Source organism: Lissotriton helveticus, chromosome 8 (assembly GCF_964261635.1).
Source record: "Lissotriton helveticus chromosome 8, aLisHel1.1, whole genome shotgun sequence".
NCBI lineage: Eukaryota > Metazoa > Chordata > Amphibia > Caudata > Salamandridae > Lissotriton > Lissotriton helveticus.
Window position 1 is genome coordinate 172,729,959 of NC_136069.1, and position 16,224 is coordinate 172,746,182.

The 16,224-nt window shown below is 44.6% G+C and overlaps 1 protein-coding gene across 1 annotated transcript in view; it reads left to right on the forward strand.

Annotated features, from left to right (window-relative positions):
• The window catches only part of PSMG1 (proteasome assembly chaperone 1), a 143,163-nt gene that overhangs the window by 103,324 nt on the left and 23,615 nt on the right, over positions 1-16,224 (forward strand). The gene's annotated exons all lie outside the window — the stretch shown is intronic.

Below are 16,224 nucleotides of genomic sequence, written 5' to 3' on the forward strand. Positions count from 1 at the left end.
GGTCTGCCGCCTCTAACCGGTGAGCCACACTTCTCCACTTATTAACTTGACAGTTTTAAGTAACTACCTTAATACAGTCTACGGTTTCTACTCTGCCTTTTTGTACAAATTTGATTTGCCTGAGGTAATTGTCTAAACAGAATACACATATAATTTGATATAATTTGAGAGATACAATATTTATTGAGAAGTGTATGGGTTTCATTGCAAGCTTTCGTTGAGATATTTGACTTACTTATTATATCCCCCACACCTCTCTCCACACATCGGTAGCTCACTTCCTCCCCTCCCCCATGTAATGCAAGGTAACCTCTCGTAAAATGAAGGTTGATTAAGAATAATTGAAGAGTATTGCAAAAGGCAAAAATAATAGTCAGCCAGAATACATAGGGAATTAGCTTAAGGCTCAATCAAATGCAGCAAAATGATGTCCTGGCATCAAGGCAGAAGCATTCGAAGTATGAGACAAAACCACACCGGTGCAGCCTCTTAAGTCAGGGGGGTCAGAAGACTGGCTTACCTCCAAAATGAGTCATTTTTATAAGCAAATCTTCCGTAGAAGTCAGTGGAAATCACACAGGCCTCATAGGGTGAGCAAATGTAGCAATGAACTGTGTTGAAAAGACTCATGCAGGTAAGTTTTTTTAGAGTCTTTATTAAGTTAAGCACTAGCCACCAGCTACAGCTGCCAGCCTACAGTTCAACTGGAACAAACTGTCTTACATAGAATGCAACCATGGAAATAGAATTAAGCAGCACATGCAACTGCTTTGAAAGATTACAACACATCCCCTTTACTGAGAAAACAAAAGAAAATTACAGTAAATAAAATAGAAAAAGAACCAAGAGAAAATTGGTCAAAACCAGTACATTACTTAAAACACTGTAAAACCTAAAATTCATTTAACAAAAGTACCAAGTGTGAAATGCAAATTTAAGACATTACATAGTCCTCATATTTTTTTGGAAGACGATGAGATCTGGAAGGAAAAGAAGAAGAAGAAGGTAAAAAATAGGAAGAAGAGGAACTTCCACTAAGAAGCTGCTTAGACGGAGGTGAAACATCTGAAGGTGATAAATCTGGACAAGATGGAAACCTGGATTTATCACCATGAAACTTTACCAGTCGAGACATACTCCACATACCACCACCATGTACTGTGACCACATTCTTAGAAACAGCCACAATGACAGAAGGTCCCATGAAATCAGAGATACCTTTCTTGTGCCAGCGTGGTTTCTTAACCCAAACCCAATCTCCAATTTCCCACTGCACACTTTTAGTAGATTTTTTCTCATCAAACCTTAGTTTATATGAATCTTGATATGATTTTATCCTTTCACTCACTACCCCCTCATTCAAAAAGGGGCCTTCAATTGGAGGTAACCAATTGGGGTTGAGTTTCGAAGAAGCAACCCTGCCACGTAAAATCTGAAAAGGAGACCTTTGTAAAACACAGTTAACAGCTGTACGATGGGCCCACCATGTATCTCTTAAAATTCCTTCCAATGGAAGTCTCGACATAACTGCTCTTTGCACGCAATCCTTGACCACTCTGTTCATGCATTCTGCCAGTCCATTAGCCTGTAGCGAATATAACACAGTTCTCTGATGTGTTAACTAATGACTAGAACAGGGTTTTGGAAGCACAGAGTGTATTTAAGGGCGCTCTGCCTAAAGTGTGCGCCAAAAGTATGGAGGCGAGGAATTGGGTGTGGTACAACTGGCGAGTGGAAAAACCTTTTAACCACTCAAAAGTATGCCAGGGGAAGCTGACATGCAACAATGTAGATCAAAGATATGCCTATGCACACACAAGGAGTAAGGTACACAGTAGTGAAAAAATTATGTAGATACGATTATACACAGTCCAAGACAACAAAAGTAATCAGAATTTGGAGGCATTCGTTGTGTAGATTTCGGAGTATTTTAATGGTTCAACAACCAGCCAACACGTGTTTTGTCGCGTTGGAACAATTCTCACGCGACTCCTCAGGGCTGCGGCGTGTGTCTAAAAGACTGAAAGGTCGCTCCACCGGTGATAATTCCGCCCCGGCAGGGCACGTAACCAGATCAAGTTGACGTCTAGGTTGTAGTGATGATCAGAGTCTTCGGGGTTAAAGTAACTTAGACGTAAGGTTGCTATTCTCCAAAATTCGATTCTGAAAGAAGCGACTCGGGTAAAGGTCGCACAATGCGTAGGCGGTAAAGGTTAATCTAAAGTGAGGTAGTTGTCATCCAGAATGGGCGCTGAAACGAGCGACTAGAGTAGAGGTCGTACTCTTGAGGCGTTATCCAATATGGAAAGCCCGGAAGTTGCTGCAGTTCGATGAATACTGGAGGGGATCACTCGCAGTAAAGTATAGTTGCGGAGAAAGTATGAGCCGCATTCATGTCTCCCGGGTCGCCGTGTTCCAATGTGTGGACTGATGTGTTATACCATACTCATTCAAAAACTCAAGCATTTCTTGTGAAACAAATTAAAGACCATTGTCTGTGACAATGTACTTGGGGATTCCCTCTGTAGCAATTTCATCCTTAAGAAAATCAATTACTGTTCTTGTACTTACTGAACTGACACACCTGGTAGAAACCCATTTTGAAGAGTAATCCACCAACATGATTACAAATCTGTCACCAGGAGCCAATAACTCAAAAGGACCCATTAAATCTAACCCCAGTTTCACCCAAGGTTCTTTGGGAACATCGACAGGAAATAAGGGAGCACTACAAACCACACGTGATGTGTCAGAAGAACTACATTCATCACACTCTTTGACCACCACCTCAACTTCTCCATCCATTCTTGGCCACCAGTATCTTTCTTGTAAACGAGTCTTGGTAAGGCTTCTGCCAAGGTGTCCTTCATGGGCTAAATTATTTAAACGAGATGTAAGCGCTACTGGAGGAATTATTCTCTCACCGCGCATAGGTTGTCCCTGAGAGAGAGTAAGCTCATTCCTGACCACCCAAAAAGGGACCAAATCAGAGTCCACATTCTTCCTGTCTGGCCAACCTTTATCAACCAGACTGGTTAAGGATGGAAGCAACAGATCCTCCTGCCTAGCACCTTCCCATTCACACTCCGGAATGGAAGACTCCTTAACCCATGCAACACCAAAGGTATCAACGTCAAGCAAATTCTCAGTTTCTTTAATAGGCAATCTAGACAGACAGTCTGCCACTTTGTTAGCCAAACCAGGAAGATACTCCACCGAAAAGTTGAACTCTTCAAGGCCTTCACTCCAACGCTTTAATCTAGGAGTGAGTCTTTCACTCTCTATAGAGGAGAACACTTGTACCAAAGGTCGATGATCAGACCTTACCACAAAAGTTATGCCCCACAAGTAGAACTTGAAATGCTTGACACCCCACACTATAGCCAAGGCTTCCCTTTCAATGCACGAATAATGCTGTTCATGTTTCTTTAAGGTCCTAGAGGCAAATGCCACAACTTTTTCCTCACCACATACAACTTGCGAAAGAACTGCCCCAATACCACTCAAACTGGCATCAGTAGTGAGAATAGTTTTTTTGTTGGAGTCAAAATGACCCAATGTGGGCATTTTCCCAATAGATTGTTTGACGATATTGAATGCAGATGCACACTCAGGGGACAAAGAAAAATGCACCCCTTGAGGTAACGGGTTTTTAGGAACCCGGTGGTGCCAGGGGATAACACCCGAAGACCTCTGAGTTCTCCCTGTTCCGGACCACAGAAACACGCAGTCTTCTAGCTGATGTCAGAGATCGAGTTTTATTGGCAGCTACCAAGTAACACGTGTCCTAGAAACACGACAACCCGGGTCGCGTATTCCCAGGAGACTGTTCGTTTTTACAGAACCAGCTTTCTCCTTATATACAGAAATAATAGCTGCAGGCAAGAATTCTTGAGTTTACGATATGGTTATACACATATTTCTACAATAATACAAAGAGCGAAGTCATGTAGACCAACCCACATTTCAGACGTCCAGTTCGTGACGGATTACCCGGCCAGGCCCGGAACTCCCATCAGATATCGATGAAGCCCCAATAAAGCAGGGTACCTCCTAGTCATAAAACTGGCCATAAACAAGGAACATGGACAGGTGTGTGTGTGTGTAGAAAACATGTTCTGTACGTAGTGAATGGTTTGTGGCATGTTATGCATTAATGCTATCTTATTCGGCCACTGGGCGAGGAGCTGCCCAAACAGGTTCGGCTGGAGGCAAGGGAGTCAGTTGGGACAGGTCAGGGGGAAGTCAGGGAAGGTGGACGTGTCCTTTTAGATCAAGCTCGACCTTACTCCATTGACTTATCATGAGGGCAAGACACAAGATGGATGTCGTTTACAAAATGGAGTCTAAGGGGTCGGGGACGGAAACTACGATTTAGGGGTGTTGGCATCCCTCAATCATGATGCAAATGTATAGGGATGATGTCCTAATCATTACCGGTCCGTCGACACCAAATTCGTCATGGTACGTTGATATTTTTGGCACGAGTGTTGCATCTCGATACCGGGATAACAGCAGGGTCCAGAATTTCAGAACCACAGACCCTCCTTTTGCCCTCATATAAGGCAATAACTCACGTTAATATGAGTCCAAATCTGTATAAATGAATTCGTGGAGATGCTGCTGTAGCATCATTCTGTTGCTCAGTTCATCCCTTGACACAGGCTTCCTTACACATGGAGTAGCACAGAGGCCACATAGTGCAGGACCGCACTGTACACACAGGCAGAACATAAACAGAAGCGCTAAGATCATCCCAATGAAGATCAGTGTTTTCCATCCCCAGGCAGTGATCAGTTCCCAGAACCACCCTAGCAGAGACCAATCCCCCTTTTCTACGTGAAGGGAACCAGATATTTCGTGTAGCTTAGAGATGGCCTGGTACACTGTTGGTGCATTATCAGGGATGAAAATGCAGCAACTGGATTGGATCACTCTACATACACCACCACGGTCTGCAAGTATGATATCTAGGGCAACCCTGTTTTGAAGGGTCATAAGTCGATCTGACTGAAGCTCAGTCGTTAAGTTGCCAAGGGCTCCGGCCGTTTCAGTCACGGCGGATTCAACTATCCTTGATAACTGGCAAATGTTCCTGCTGTTCACCATAGGCCCCCAAAATGGATGAAAACCCTTTGCGAAGTCTGCAAATTCCTGACACGCAGTGTCGTCTTTACTCACGACACCCCTAGCTGTTCTTGTCCGATGGTAATCTGCCCTGGCCGTGTAGGTGGGTGGCAGCAGAAATGAGATAAAACACGTGCCCGAGAAGTCAGGGGGCAACCATGTATAGGCTTGGTCATGGCAGACGAAATAGGTGCCTTTAGCTGCCAAGAATAGAGGGGAAGTTCGGGAAGCAAATACATATGTTTCTGTGCATATGCTCTTTCCTAATTGTGCTTTAGGATCCCTGCCGATACCTCGCAGACATACGTGACCTCGGTGGGGCACTATCCATACTGGGCGGGATTTCTTCGCTGTCTGGCCCTTACTCAAGGAAACCCCATACTTAGTTACGTTCCAACGACTGTATGGAGTGAGTTCATCTTTGGGAATCGCTTGATATGCGTCAATATCCCTACTCCTATTTCTTATCCCTGCCACTAGTGCCTTGTTGCTGGAATCGCTCTCAGTGGAACGGGGCGGGTATGGTTCTAGGGCGAACAGGAACAGAGTCTGGAAAGCCCACAGAGAACCATAATAACTGAATGGCAGGATGAAGTATGGGATACCCTTATCAGTTGTGTGCGGCATGAGTCCGCATATCCAACAGTTCGAAGTGTTCATTATGGACTGGTGTTGGTGTAGGAGTTGGATGAATGAGTTATTTATAAATTCGAGTCTTCTGGCAGACTCGTGTTCAGGTAGAGGGTGAAAGGAGTGTGGAGAGATAGTAGGAGGAGGTGTTGGCTGAGTGTCATTTGCAAAGGTAACTTGAAATACGAATAGAGTATAGCCAATCAAGAACATCGTTATGCTGCACAACATTAAAATACATATTATCAGAAACCTTTTTCTGGCCAGTACTGTGCACAATTGCCTTTCAAAGTTTGTGAATCTGGTAGGTCTCTCTACCCTTGGAAACCCCATCCTCTAGTTGCTGCCCGCGGTGGGAGATTGATTCTGCCAGGGAGTGCACTCTGTTCAGTCCGGGGTAACTCCCTTGGACCAACCAGAACCATTGACCTAAACGTCCCCAGCTGCACTCCCCAGACTTCAACCGCGACCCTAGCAGCAGAACCGGATGGCGGTTCGAAAATCAAAAATGAGCAAGTTTCCTGGGCGAGAGAGCTGAAAAATCAAAAATAGTTCTTGGGAGAAAGGAAAATCTCACTAATTTGCCTTTTTATTAGTCTCTTGTTTCGACCTTAGATTATATCGTTGTTTCCCATGTACGGTGTGGTCTTTAAACAATGTCTCAGGTTCTGTAGTGTCCAACTGCATTGACGGTGGCACAAGTCCTTGTAAAATATAATCACTCTCCTTTTCTGTACCAGTTCCTTTCAAACGTGCATCGCTGAAAGGGATGTAGCGAGGTATGGACTCTGTCTCTGAGTCGGCAATTCCTTCCTTGACCCACCGGTCGTATGGAAGGGGCAGAGGGACCCGTTTACAGTGGGTCCCGTGGAACCAGTTCTTCTTTCCTTCCACCCGAACGGCTGATCTCGTGGACAGAAGAACAAGGTATGGTCCGGTCCACCTGGGCTGTTCGTTGTTCGTGCGCTGAAAATTCCGCACCAGCACCCAGGTGCCGGGTTCGATGGAGTGACCTGGATCATCAGAGGCTGGCGGAGAGGAACTGTGAACCTGCTGGTGTAAAACACGCAATTTAGTTGTTAATTCGCACAAATAGTCAAGCAGTACGGGGTGCTCTATTTCGCTGAGTTTCTTTGGCCTTGGCACGCCCCAGACGTTGGCTGGGCGGCCAAACACTATTTCATGGGGGCTAAGTCCTAATCTGGAATGGACAGTCGTTCTGGTCGACAGGAGTGCTAGAGGCAGGGCGTCAGGCCATTTAAGACCTGTACTGGCTTGGATCTTGGCTAGTTTGAGTTTTAACGTGCCATTGTAGCACTCCACCAATCCAGCTGATTGGGGGTGATTTGCAGCGTGGAATTTCTGGTGTATGCCTAGACACTCGCACACTCTCCTCATCACACGTCCCACGAATTCACTTCCATTATCACTCCAAACGATTCTAGGCATACCGAATCTAGGGAAGAACTCCTTGACAAGGGCTTTGGCAGTTGACAAGGCGGTGTTGTCCTTAAGGGGGTACGCTTCCACCCACCTGGAGAAAGCGCAAACAACAACGAGCACATACTTCAGATTGTTGCACCTCTCCATGTGGATGAAATCGAGCTGCAAAACCTCGAACGGATACGTTGGAGGCGCAAAATGACCAGCTGGAGTTGGGGTTCCGCTACCGGGATTGTGCTTCAAACACACCATACAGTTTCTGACCACATTCTCTGCACATTTTGGGATATTACTATTCTGCCATACTGGGGCCAATAGTTTACAGATTCCTTTCGTACTGATGTGCGCAATTCCATGGGCCATTGTCACCACTGCAAGTACATATGCGTTAGGTAATAGCCATCGCTGGTGTTCTGACAATTCGACCCAACAACCATTCGCATCTAATCTACCCTGGCTTTCTCTCCATTCATTCACCTCTTTCTCGGTGGCCTCAGCTTGGATAGTTTTCACGCTTTCGATGGTGTCCTCACACATCCCCACATCAGTAATCCATCTAGCGGGACCTACAACATACATCCGACTCATTGTGTTCCTTGCAGTCTCTTTCGCAACCTCGTCTGCAAATGCATTCCCACGGCCAACATCGTCTTGAATTTTTCTGTGTGCACTGCATTTTATAATTGCAACTTGTAGTGGCAAGGTCAGTGACTCGAGGAGCTCATTAACTAGCTGACCATGTTGTATCTTTGCACCATGCGACGTCAGGAACCCACGTTCACGCCATAATCTCCCAAAACTGTGAGCCACGCCAAAGGCGTATTGGTTGTCAGTGTACACATTCACTCGCTTTCCTTTCGCCAACACACATGCTCTTGTAAGTGCGATTAGCTCTGCGGCTTGTGCGGAATTGTGGGAAATGCGCGCGGTCTCTATAATGGTGTGTAATGTCGTTACGGCATATGCTGCAGTCGTATCCCCATTCGGCAACTTGAAACATGAACCATCAACCCATAAAGTATCATTGCATTCAGGAAGGGGAGTGTCCTGTAAGTCTACTCTCCCTTTGGTCTCTTCTTCTGTCCTAAAGCAGCAGTCATGTTTTTCAACCTCGTCTGTCTCTGCCGGGATGGGTAGTAGCGTAGCGGGGTTAAGTGTATCACACCTCTTTATGTGAATGTGACTTGCTAATAGTGTTAGTTCGTAACTGGATAGTCGAGCGCTAGTAAGATGTTGTGTCTTCGTCCTGTTTAGCAAAATGTCTACTGCATGCGGAACCATAACGATCAGAGTATTATTCATGACTAACCCAGCGGACTGTCGAATGCAGACAGCCACTGCGGCGGTGGCCCTCAGACAACTTGGTAGTGCCTTAGCCACAGGATCTAGAGTTGCCGAAAAATATGCACATGGGCGCTGTTTGTCCCCAAAGTATTGTGTTAGGACTGATAATTCCTTCTCATGGACATATAATGTAAAAGGCTTACTGTAGTTGGGGTTTCCCAACACAGGAGCCGAACATAATGCATCACGCAACTCGTGGAAACTTGTCTGACAATCTTCAGACCAGGGCATGGGATTGGGCGTGTCTTTACAGAGTAGTGCCAGCAAGGGTTTAGCTAGTAGTGAGAAATTCGGTATCCATTGTCTATAGTAAGATGTTATGCCTAAGAAGGCCCGAACCTCTCTTTGTGTCCTTGGGGCACTCAGGTCTGCAATTGCCTGTATTCTTTCTGGTGTCAGTCTCCTTCCCTCCTTCGATAAGATGTGACCTAGGTAGGTTACTTCTTGTCGACAAAATTGCAGTTTCGAAAGGGAGACTTTGTGCTTCATGTCACATAAGTGACGCAATAAGGACAATGTAGCTTGCTTGCAAATTTCTTCAGTGTCTGCAGCGATCAGCAGATCGTCGACATACTGAATCAGAGTTGACCCATTAGTTAGAATAATTGTGTCTAGTTGTGATTTCAGGGCCTGACTGAATATTGATGGGCTTTCGCAGTAGCCTTGAGGAGCGCACTTGAAGCGGAAGCTTCGTCCTCCTAAATTGAAGCCAAAAATATCTCTACTCTCCTCAGCAATCGGGATGCTGAAGAAAGCGTTCTCCGAAAACCAAGCTGCTGACGCTGGAACCATTGTTAACAAGGCAGTAATGTCGGGGACAACTGGAAACTTTGGAATAACCACCTTATTTACTTCTCTGAGGTCGATCACGAACCTGTACACAGGGGGCTGTGAAGGATCGGTACGCTTTAAAACGGGCAAAACTGGACTGTTACAAACGTTGCTTGCTGTTTCTTCGATGACATCTTTCTCGATTAGATCATAAATAATCGTCAACAACGCCTTTTCGCATTCGCTAGATATTTTGTATTGGGGAATACGTGGCAACCTAACGTTGGCTTTCAATGTTATGACATACGGTGCTATCTCTAAACGGCCTACATCATTGGAACCATTAGCCCAGAGTATATCCGGAAGAGATGACAATTCAGTTGGAATATTTTCCTTTGACAAATACATTGGAGAAATGACTTTCTTACCTAAAGTAAGTTGTACTCCCAAGGGAGAACAGTACAAAGTCGCATATAACCTCTTTAGCAAATCCAAACCTAACAAATTTTCACCGCAACCTGTTGTAAGAATGAGGGGTGCTTCTAATTCGCATGGGCCAACAGAAAGGGACATGGGACTAGAGATCGGGTTTCTAACAGGGGCGCCAGAGAAACCTACTGAAACATTCATTTCGCCAGACAAAGGTGCGCCAGGAAGTTTCGAGTGCATGATAGAACTTTTTGTAGCACCAGTATCCAGCAGAAATGGCTCTGATACTCCTGAGGTAATCGCCTCGACATAAGGTCCATTCTGATCTACTGGAACTGAAACAACTCCCTCTCTTTGTCCATGGCTGTCCTAGCAATTATTTCCCTCATTCTCGTTTTCGGTGTAATAGTCGTCAGCATAGTACTGAGCTGACCTAGACGGTGCATTATTCTGTTGGTCAAAGCTGTTCATGGAATTCTGAGGCGGAAAAGAAGTTGTATTCTGGGGGAAATTTCCACGGCCCCTACCCCAAGGAGCATGTTGAACACCTCTACCCCTTATACCTGAAATACCGTTTAAACGTCGCGCAAGAGCCGGACAATTACCTTTAAAGTGACCCTCTTCCTTGCAATATGCACATTGATTCGGGCCATATGGAAGACGCTGATGGGAAAACTCGTTTCCTTGCGCGTTTCTCGAATACTGCTGCGGTTGGTGATAATTAGGCTGACTAGCCGTACGAGGCGGATAGGCCTGCTGGAGAAGAACTTTAGTTTTTAAATCTTTCGTCTTTTTGTCTACCTTATCTAGCTCGTCTTTGCGCCTATTTTCATAGTACTGGGCTGTAGCTAAAATCTGTGCTGACGTAGAGACAGCCCAAGCACTCTCTGAATCTTTCAGTTTATTACACAGTTCAGGAAGCAGATTATGTACAAATTTGTCTACAAACAATCTTTGACCACCCTCGGTAGCCATATCCTGACCACTATGATCCGTGAAAGTCTCCTCAAATCTCGTGAAAAAGTCAGACACATTCTCATCTTCTGCTTGCACGCAGATAGCTTGTCCCAATTTACGCGTAATTCAGGCATTAATGTTTTCATGTACGCGATAATCCTACCGGGAAGTTCGGCTATTAACGGCTCAGGTTTCGAACCACCTATTTGTCTAGCATCTATAGTGGTAATATTAGCCCATGAGTCACCTAGTTCTTGATCATGATCCGTATGACGCATTTTACTCCATAAAGGATGTGGAACAACATTCCCAAACAACATATCTACATCCGCTAAATTCATTATACATGAGCTGGCAGTCTGCGATAACTCCTTATAATACCCAGTCGGATTTTTACGGGGATCAGGTAATGTCTGCTTGAGTGCTAAGTCTTTGGATCTTTTCCAGGGGACATGTACCCATACACGCTGGAAATGTGGCAGAATTGGTGGGTTTACATTCGCATCACCTTCCCTCCAAACAGGAGGAACCTCTCTCATGGGGTACTGTCTCGCTTTCTTTCTACCTGATACGTCGTCTTCGTACAATGATCTAGAGACGCTTCCCTTACTCCTATAAGAGAACAATAAATCTATCGCTTCCTCAACTTCGGCACCTATAATCATACCTTCATGGAACTTAAAACGCGTACGCCATAGTTCGTTCATTTTGCGTTTGGGATCATTTGTCTCCAAGTCTTCACACAGATATACACACATCTCTTCGAATACGTATCTCTGAGTGGGTGCATCCCATTGACGGAAAACTTCCATAACAGACTGAACATCATATCTAACAGTGTCCGTAATCCATTTGCGTGCTAGCTCATTCAGCACTTCTCTTTCCTCGTAATCAGGCAGCTGACTACGTAACTGTCTACGTTCTGTTTTAGGGGTCGTTTTAGGCGGCCCAAAGAAAGGTGAAAGCAGACCAGTGACAGTACCTGCCACTCTCTGTCTAATAGAAGGAGAAGCTTGCGGAGGGGCAGATGCGTCAGAAAGAACAGGCTGATGCGAAGAAGAAATCGAGGCAATAGCAGAGGAAGTTGAAGCAGTGGCAGACGTAGTATCATAGGGAACAGTTGGAGCGGTAGGCAAAGTAGTAGAAGTAGATGGAGTATGTAGCAGAGGCGGCGGCCCTTGAGAAGGCTGCGCCGGAGAAGTAGGAACCAGCTGAAGAGTAGCTGGCGTGTGTGCAAGAGCTGTGTTTCGTGCGCCGGGGCGCGGTATAATAAAATGCTTTGGGGGTGCGGTAGCGTCTAACGCATACGGCGGTGGTGAGTTTAATAGGTGGGACATCAATGGATCTTTCTCGGATCTCTCCTCTTGACCTTGTCCCTTATGAGGTAACATTGGGTAGCATTTATCTACTGCTAGTTTCTTGCTCCTAAGCACTTGTTCGCTTTCTTGCTCTTCCTCGTTATCCTTGTATGCAATGGCAGCTTGCACCATCGACATACCTCTTTTATTCCTTTTTGCTAATTTTATTTCTTTCTGTTTGGCTTCTTTGCGCCATAAGCGAAAAGAGTCAAACATCGCCGGCCGGGCTTTTTTCTTGAACAATTTGACCTCGAGGTTATCTAAAATGTCTGAGTCAAAACTACCATATTGGGGCCATTTTAAAACACCATCCTTGCGGGTGTATTTTATCCACACTTCATTATATGTGATAGGACCTACGCCATGTTTTACGTATAACTCATATGTTGGAGTTCCAATCGGAGGAACTGGACAAGAATCCTCTAATCGGGAGTCCTTACTACAACCAAGACAAAACAAGTTTCCAAGTCTGCTAAAACCAGGCATCTTTGCTCACTAGTCTAGCTTCAAACTTCAAAGGATTTATCGATCACGATATTTCTCGTGAATACACGAGTCCTTCGGCTTTGGGGCTTGCAAGTACCAAATCAAAACGTATCTCAAGGATACCAAAAACTAAGGATCAAACTAAGGACTGCGAGACGCTCCACTTATACTTAACTGAAGTATTTGAAGATCGATGACGTCACTAGAAGACTCGTCTATCGTTTCGCTCTACCAAGGATCACTGGGTCCGAAACAAGGCGATAGTCAGGGCAGCAGTCCTTCGTAGCCGTCGGGACGCGGGGAACCTCGCAGCAAAGACCTTCGGAACCACGTCGACATACAGGGGTCGCTGAAGTGGCTGGCCGTCCTCTGGAATTTTCACACGAAGCTCCTCACGAACATCTGGCTTGGACCGTCGCCGCTTGATACCGCCCCGAGTTGGGCGCCAACTGAGGTAACGGGTTTTTAGGAACCCGGTGGTGCCAGGGGATAACACCCGAAGACCTCTGAGTTCTCCCTGTTCCGGACCACAGAAACACGGAGTCTTCTAGCTGATGTCAGAGATCGAGTTTTATTGGCAGCTACCAAGTAACACGTGTCCTAGAAACACGACAACCCGGGTCGCGTATTCCCAGGAGACTGTTCGTTTTTACAGAACCAGCTTTCTCCTTATATACAGAAATAATAGCTGCAGGCAAGAATTTTTGAGTTTACGATATGGTTATACACATATTTCTACAATAATACAAAGAGCGAAGTCATGTAGACCAACCCACATTTCAGACGTCCAGTTCGTGACGGATTACCCGGCCAGGCCCGGAACTCCCATCCGATATCGATGAAGCCCCAATAAAGCAGGGTACCTCCTAGTCATAAAACTGGCCATAAACAAGGAACATGGACAGGTGTGTGTGTGTGTAGAAAACATGTTCTGTACGTAGTGAATGGTTTGTGGCATGTTATGCATTAATGCTATCTTATTCGGCCACTGGGCGAGGAGCTGCCCAAACGGGTTCGGCTGGAGGCAATGGAGTCAGTTGGGACAGGTCAGGGGGAAGTCAGGGAAGGTGGACGTGTCCTTTTAGATCAAGCTCGACCTTACTCCATTGACTTATCATGAGGGCAAGACACAAGATGGATGTCGTTTACAAAATGGAGTCTAAGGGGTCGGGGACGGAAACTACGATTTAGGGGTGTTGGCATCCCTTAATCATGATGCAAATGTATAGGGATGATGTCCTAATCATTACCGGTCCGTCGACACCAAATTCGTCATGGTACGTTGATATTTTTGGCACGAGTGTTGCATCTCGATACCGGGATAACAGCAGGGTCCAGAATTTCAGAACCACACCCTTTCCTCTGTAACATTCTAATGGGTCCAACAATAGATGCAAAACCCTGAATAAATTTTGAATACAATTCAGCGAGGCCTAGAAAAGACCTGACTTGTTCCTTGTCTGTTGGAGCAGGAGCATCCACAATAGATTTTGCTAAATCCAACTTTGGCTGAATGCCCTCCCCGATATCACATGTCCCAAGTACGTTACGGAAGATACACCAATCTTACATTTCTTGCGATTTACAGTTAAACCTCTGTCAGCCAACCTACTAAGGGTGTTTCTCAAGGTTAAATCATGGACACGGTCATCCTTCCCATAAACTAGAATGTCATCTTGAAAAAACATGACATTGGGGATCCCTTTTAAGACCAATTTCATTATACGTTGAAAGCAAGCAGCCGCTGAGGCCAACCCAAATGGCATTCTGAGAAAACGGAAGGCCCCAAGTGGTGTGACAAAAGATGTGAGATGTCTGGAATCCGGATGGAGGGGAACCTGATGGTAGGCTGAAGATAAGTCTGGGAAGCTAAAAACATTCGCACCATCAAGAATAGTGATCGATTCAGAAATATTAGGAAGTGGTTGACGATCCACCCATATCCATTTATTAAGGCTTCTCAAATCAACACACATCTTAATAGCCTTCCCTCCATCCTTAGGGGCCAAAACCACTGGGGCCAACCATTCTGAAGATTCGATTTCTTCAATGATGTTAAGAGAAACTAGTCTTTTAAGTTCACATTCCAGGGGTTCTAACATCATATTAGGAACCTTTCTGACTCTATGTACCACCGGTACGGCTCTTTCATTGAGTATGATTCGATGTTCAAAATTTTTAAGAAGACCCAAATCATCTGTGAAAACTTGAGGAAATTCCTCAAAAAACTTACTGGAAGCTAAATTATGATCTACTAACATGACCTGTTGTTAGGGATTTCAAAATGACAAAACCAGTAACATCAATGTGAGATCCTCCATAACTTGCAGGATTAATATCAGGAGGAAATAGCTCAAGCTCTGGAAAAGTCTTGTCCCAAATTTCATTACCAATCATGGTAAAAGGGGATCCAGAGTCAGCCAAAACAAAAAATTATTTTTCACCAATCAGAACATCACATTAAGGCATGTGAATTTGTTCAGCATCTACCATACCATCATTCCTCACACTTAACATAGTTGTTTTGGCAGAAACACTAGTGCCAGCATCCTCATGTGAAATATCAACAGAACGTATTTTACCACCTGACTTACACACCCTAGCATAATGACCTTTGATTACACTTTTTAAACAGGTGTTATTTCTGGCATAGCATTGAGGATAATGAGACGAATGGTTGTTACTACCACACCTATAACATTTCATTTTTGAAAAATCTGGAATAGTCTTAGGTTTAGGCCCCCAAATAACTTTGGAAACGTTGTCAGTATCGTCGTGTGAATGAATAGAACATGGACACTGTTCTTTTTGAGTCACTTCATGAATGCTACTTGGTGTCAAAGTGTCGTCCGGAGTAGATTTTTGTAATTGCATCTCTTTAACCCAACCATTCCGGCAACTATTGCTAAAGCCTCTTTAAGGGAAGAATTTTTGGAAAGAAGTTTTTCTTGGACTCTAGGGCTGTTAGTACATCTAACAAGTTGGTCTCGAATCAATGACTCAGTCAAATCCCCAAATTCACAGGTGCGAGCTAGAGTTTTAAGGGATGCTACATAGTTACCATCTTTCTCAATATGTTCTTGAACCCTCATAAAGAATTTGTCTTTCTAAGACAACGTTTAATGCGAGGTCCAAAATAAGCTTCCAACATTTTCATGGACATATCAAAAACATCAGAAGCATCACCACTGCCTTCTCCAATAGTAATTACATTGATGCTTTCATAAAGGTTGCGTCCTTCGACCCCTAAATTGTGGAGGAGAATTGCTTGTTTCCTGTAAGCTGAAAATTGTTCACCTCCAATAGCAACAAGATAGGAGTCAAATAATTTCCAACGTTTCCATGGCAAAAGTGGTTCACCTTTTTCACACAGAAAAGGAGGTGGTTGGCTCATACTGGTGGTGGACATGGTGAAGTGTAGAAAGTTTAAAATGAAATAATAATAATAATACATTTTTTTTAAAAACAGTATAATTCCCCAAGAGAAGTCTAAGCAGGTACTATGAGGAGAGCACAACTGTAAATATGCCACTAGATGTCAGCGTTGTTTTGAAAATCAGTACGAACAAAAACAGTCATTATGGTCAAAAATAGAGAAGTCATTTATGAAGGCAACCGAACAATGAAAAGGTGCAAAAATCCCTCGTTGAAATGTACAGTAAACTGAAAGATAATAATT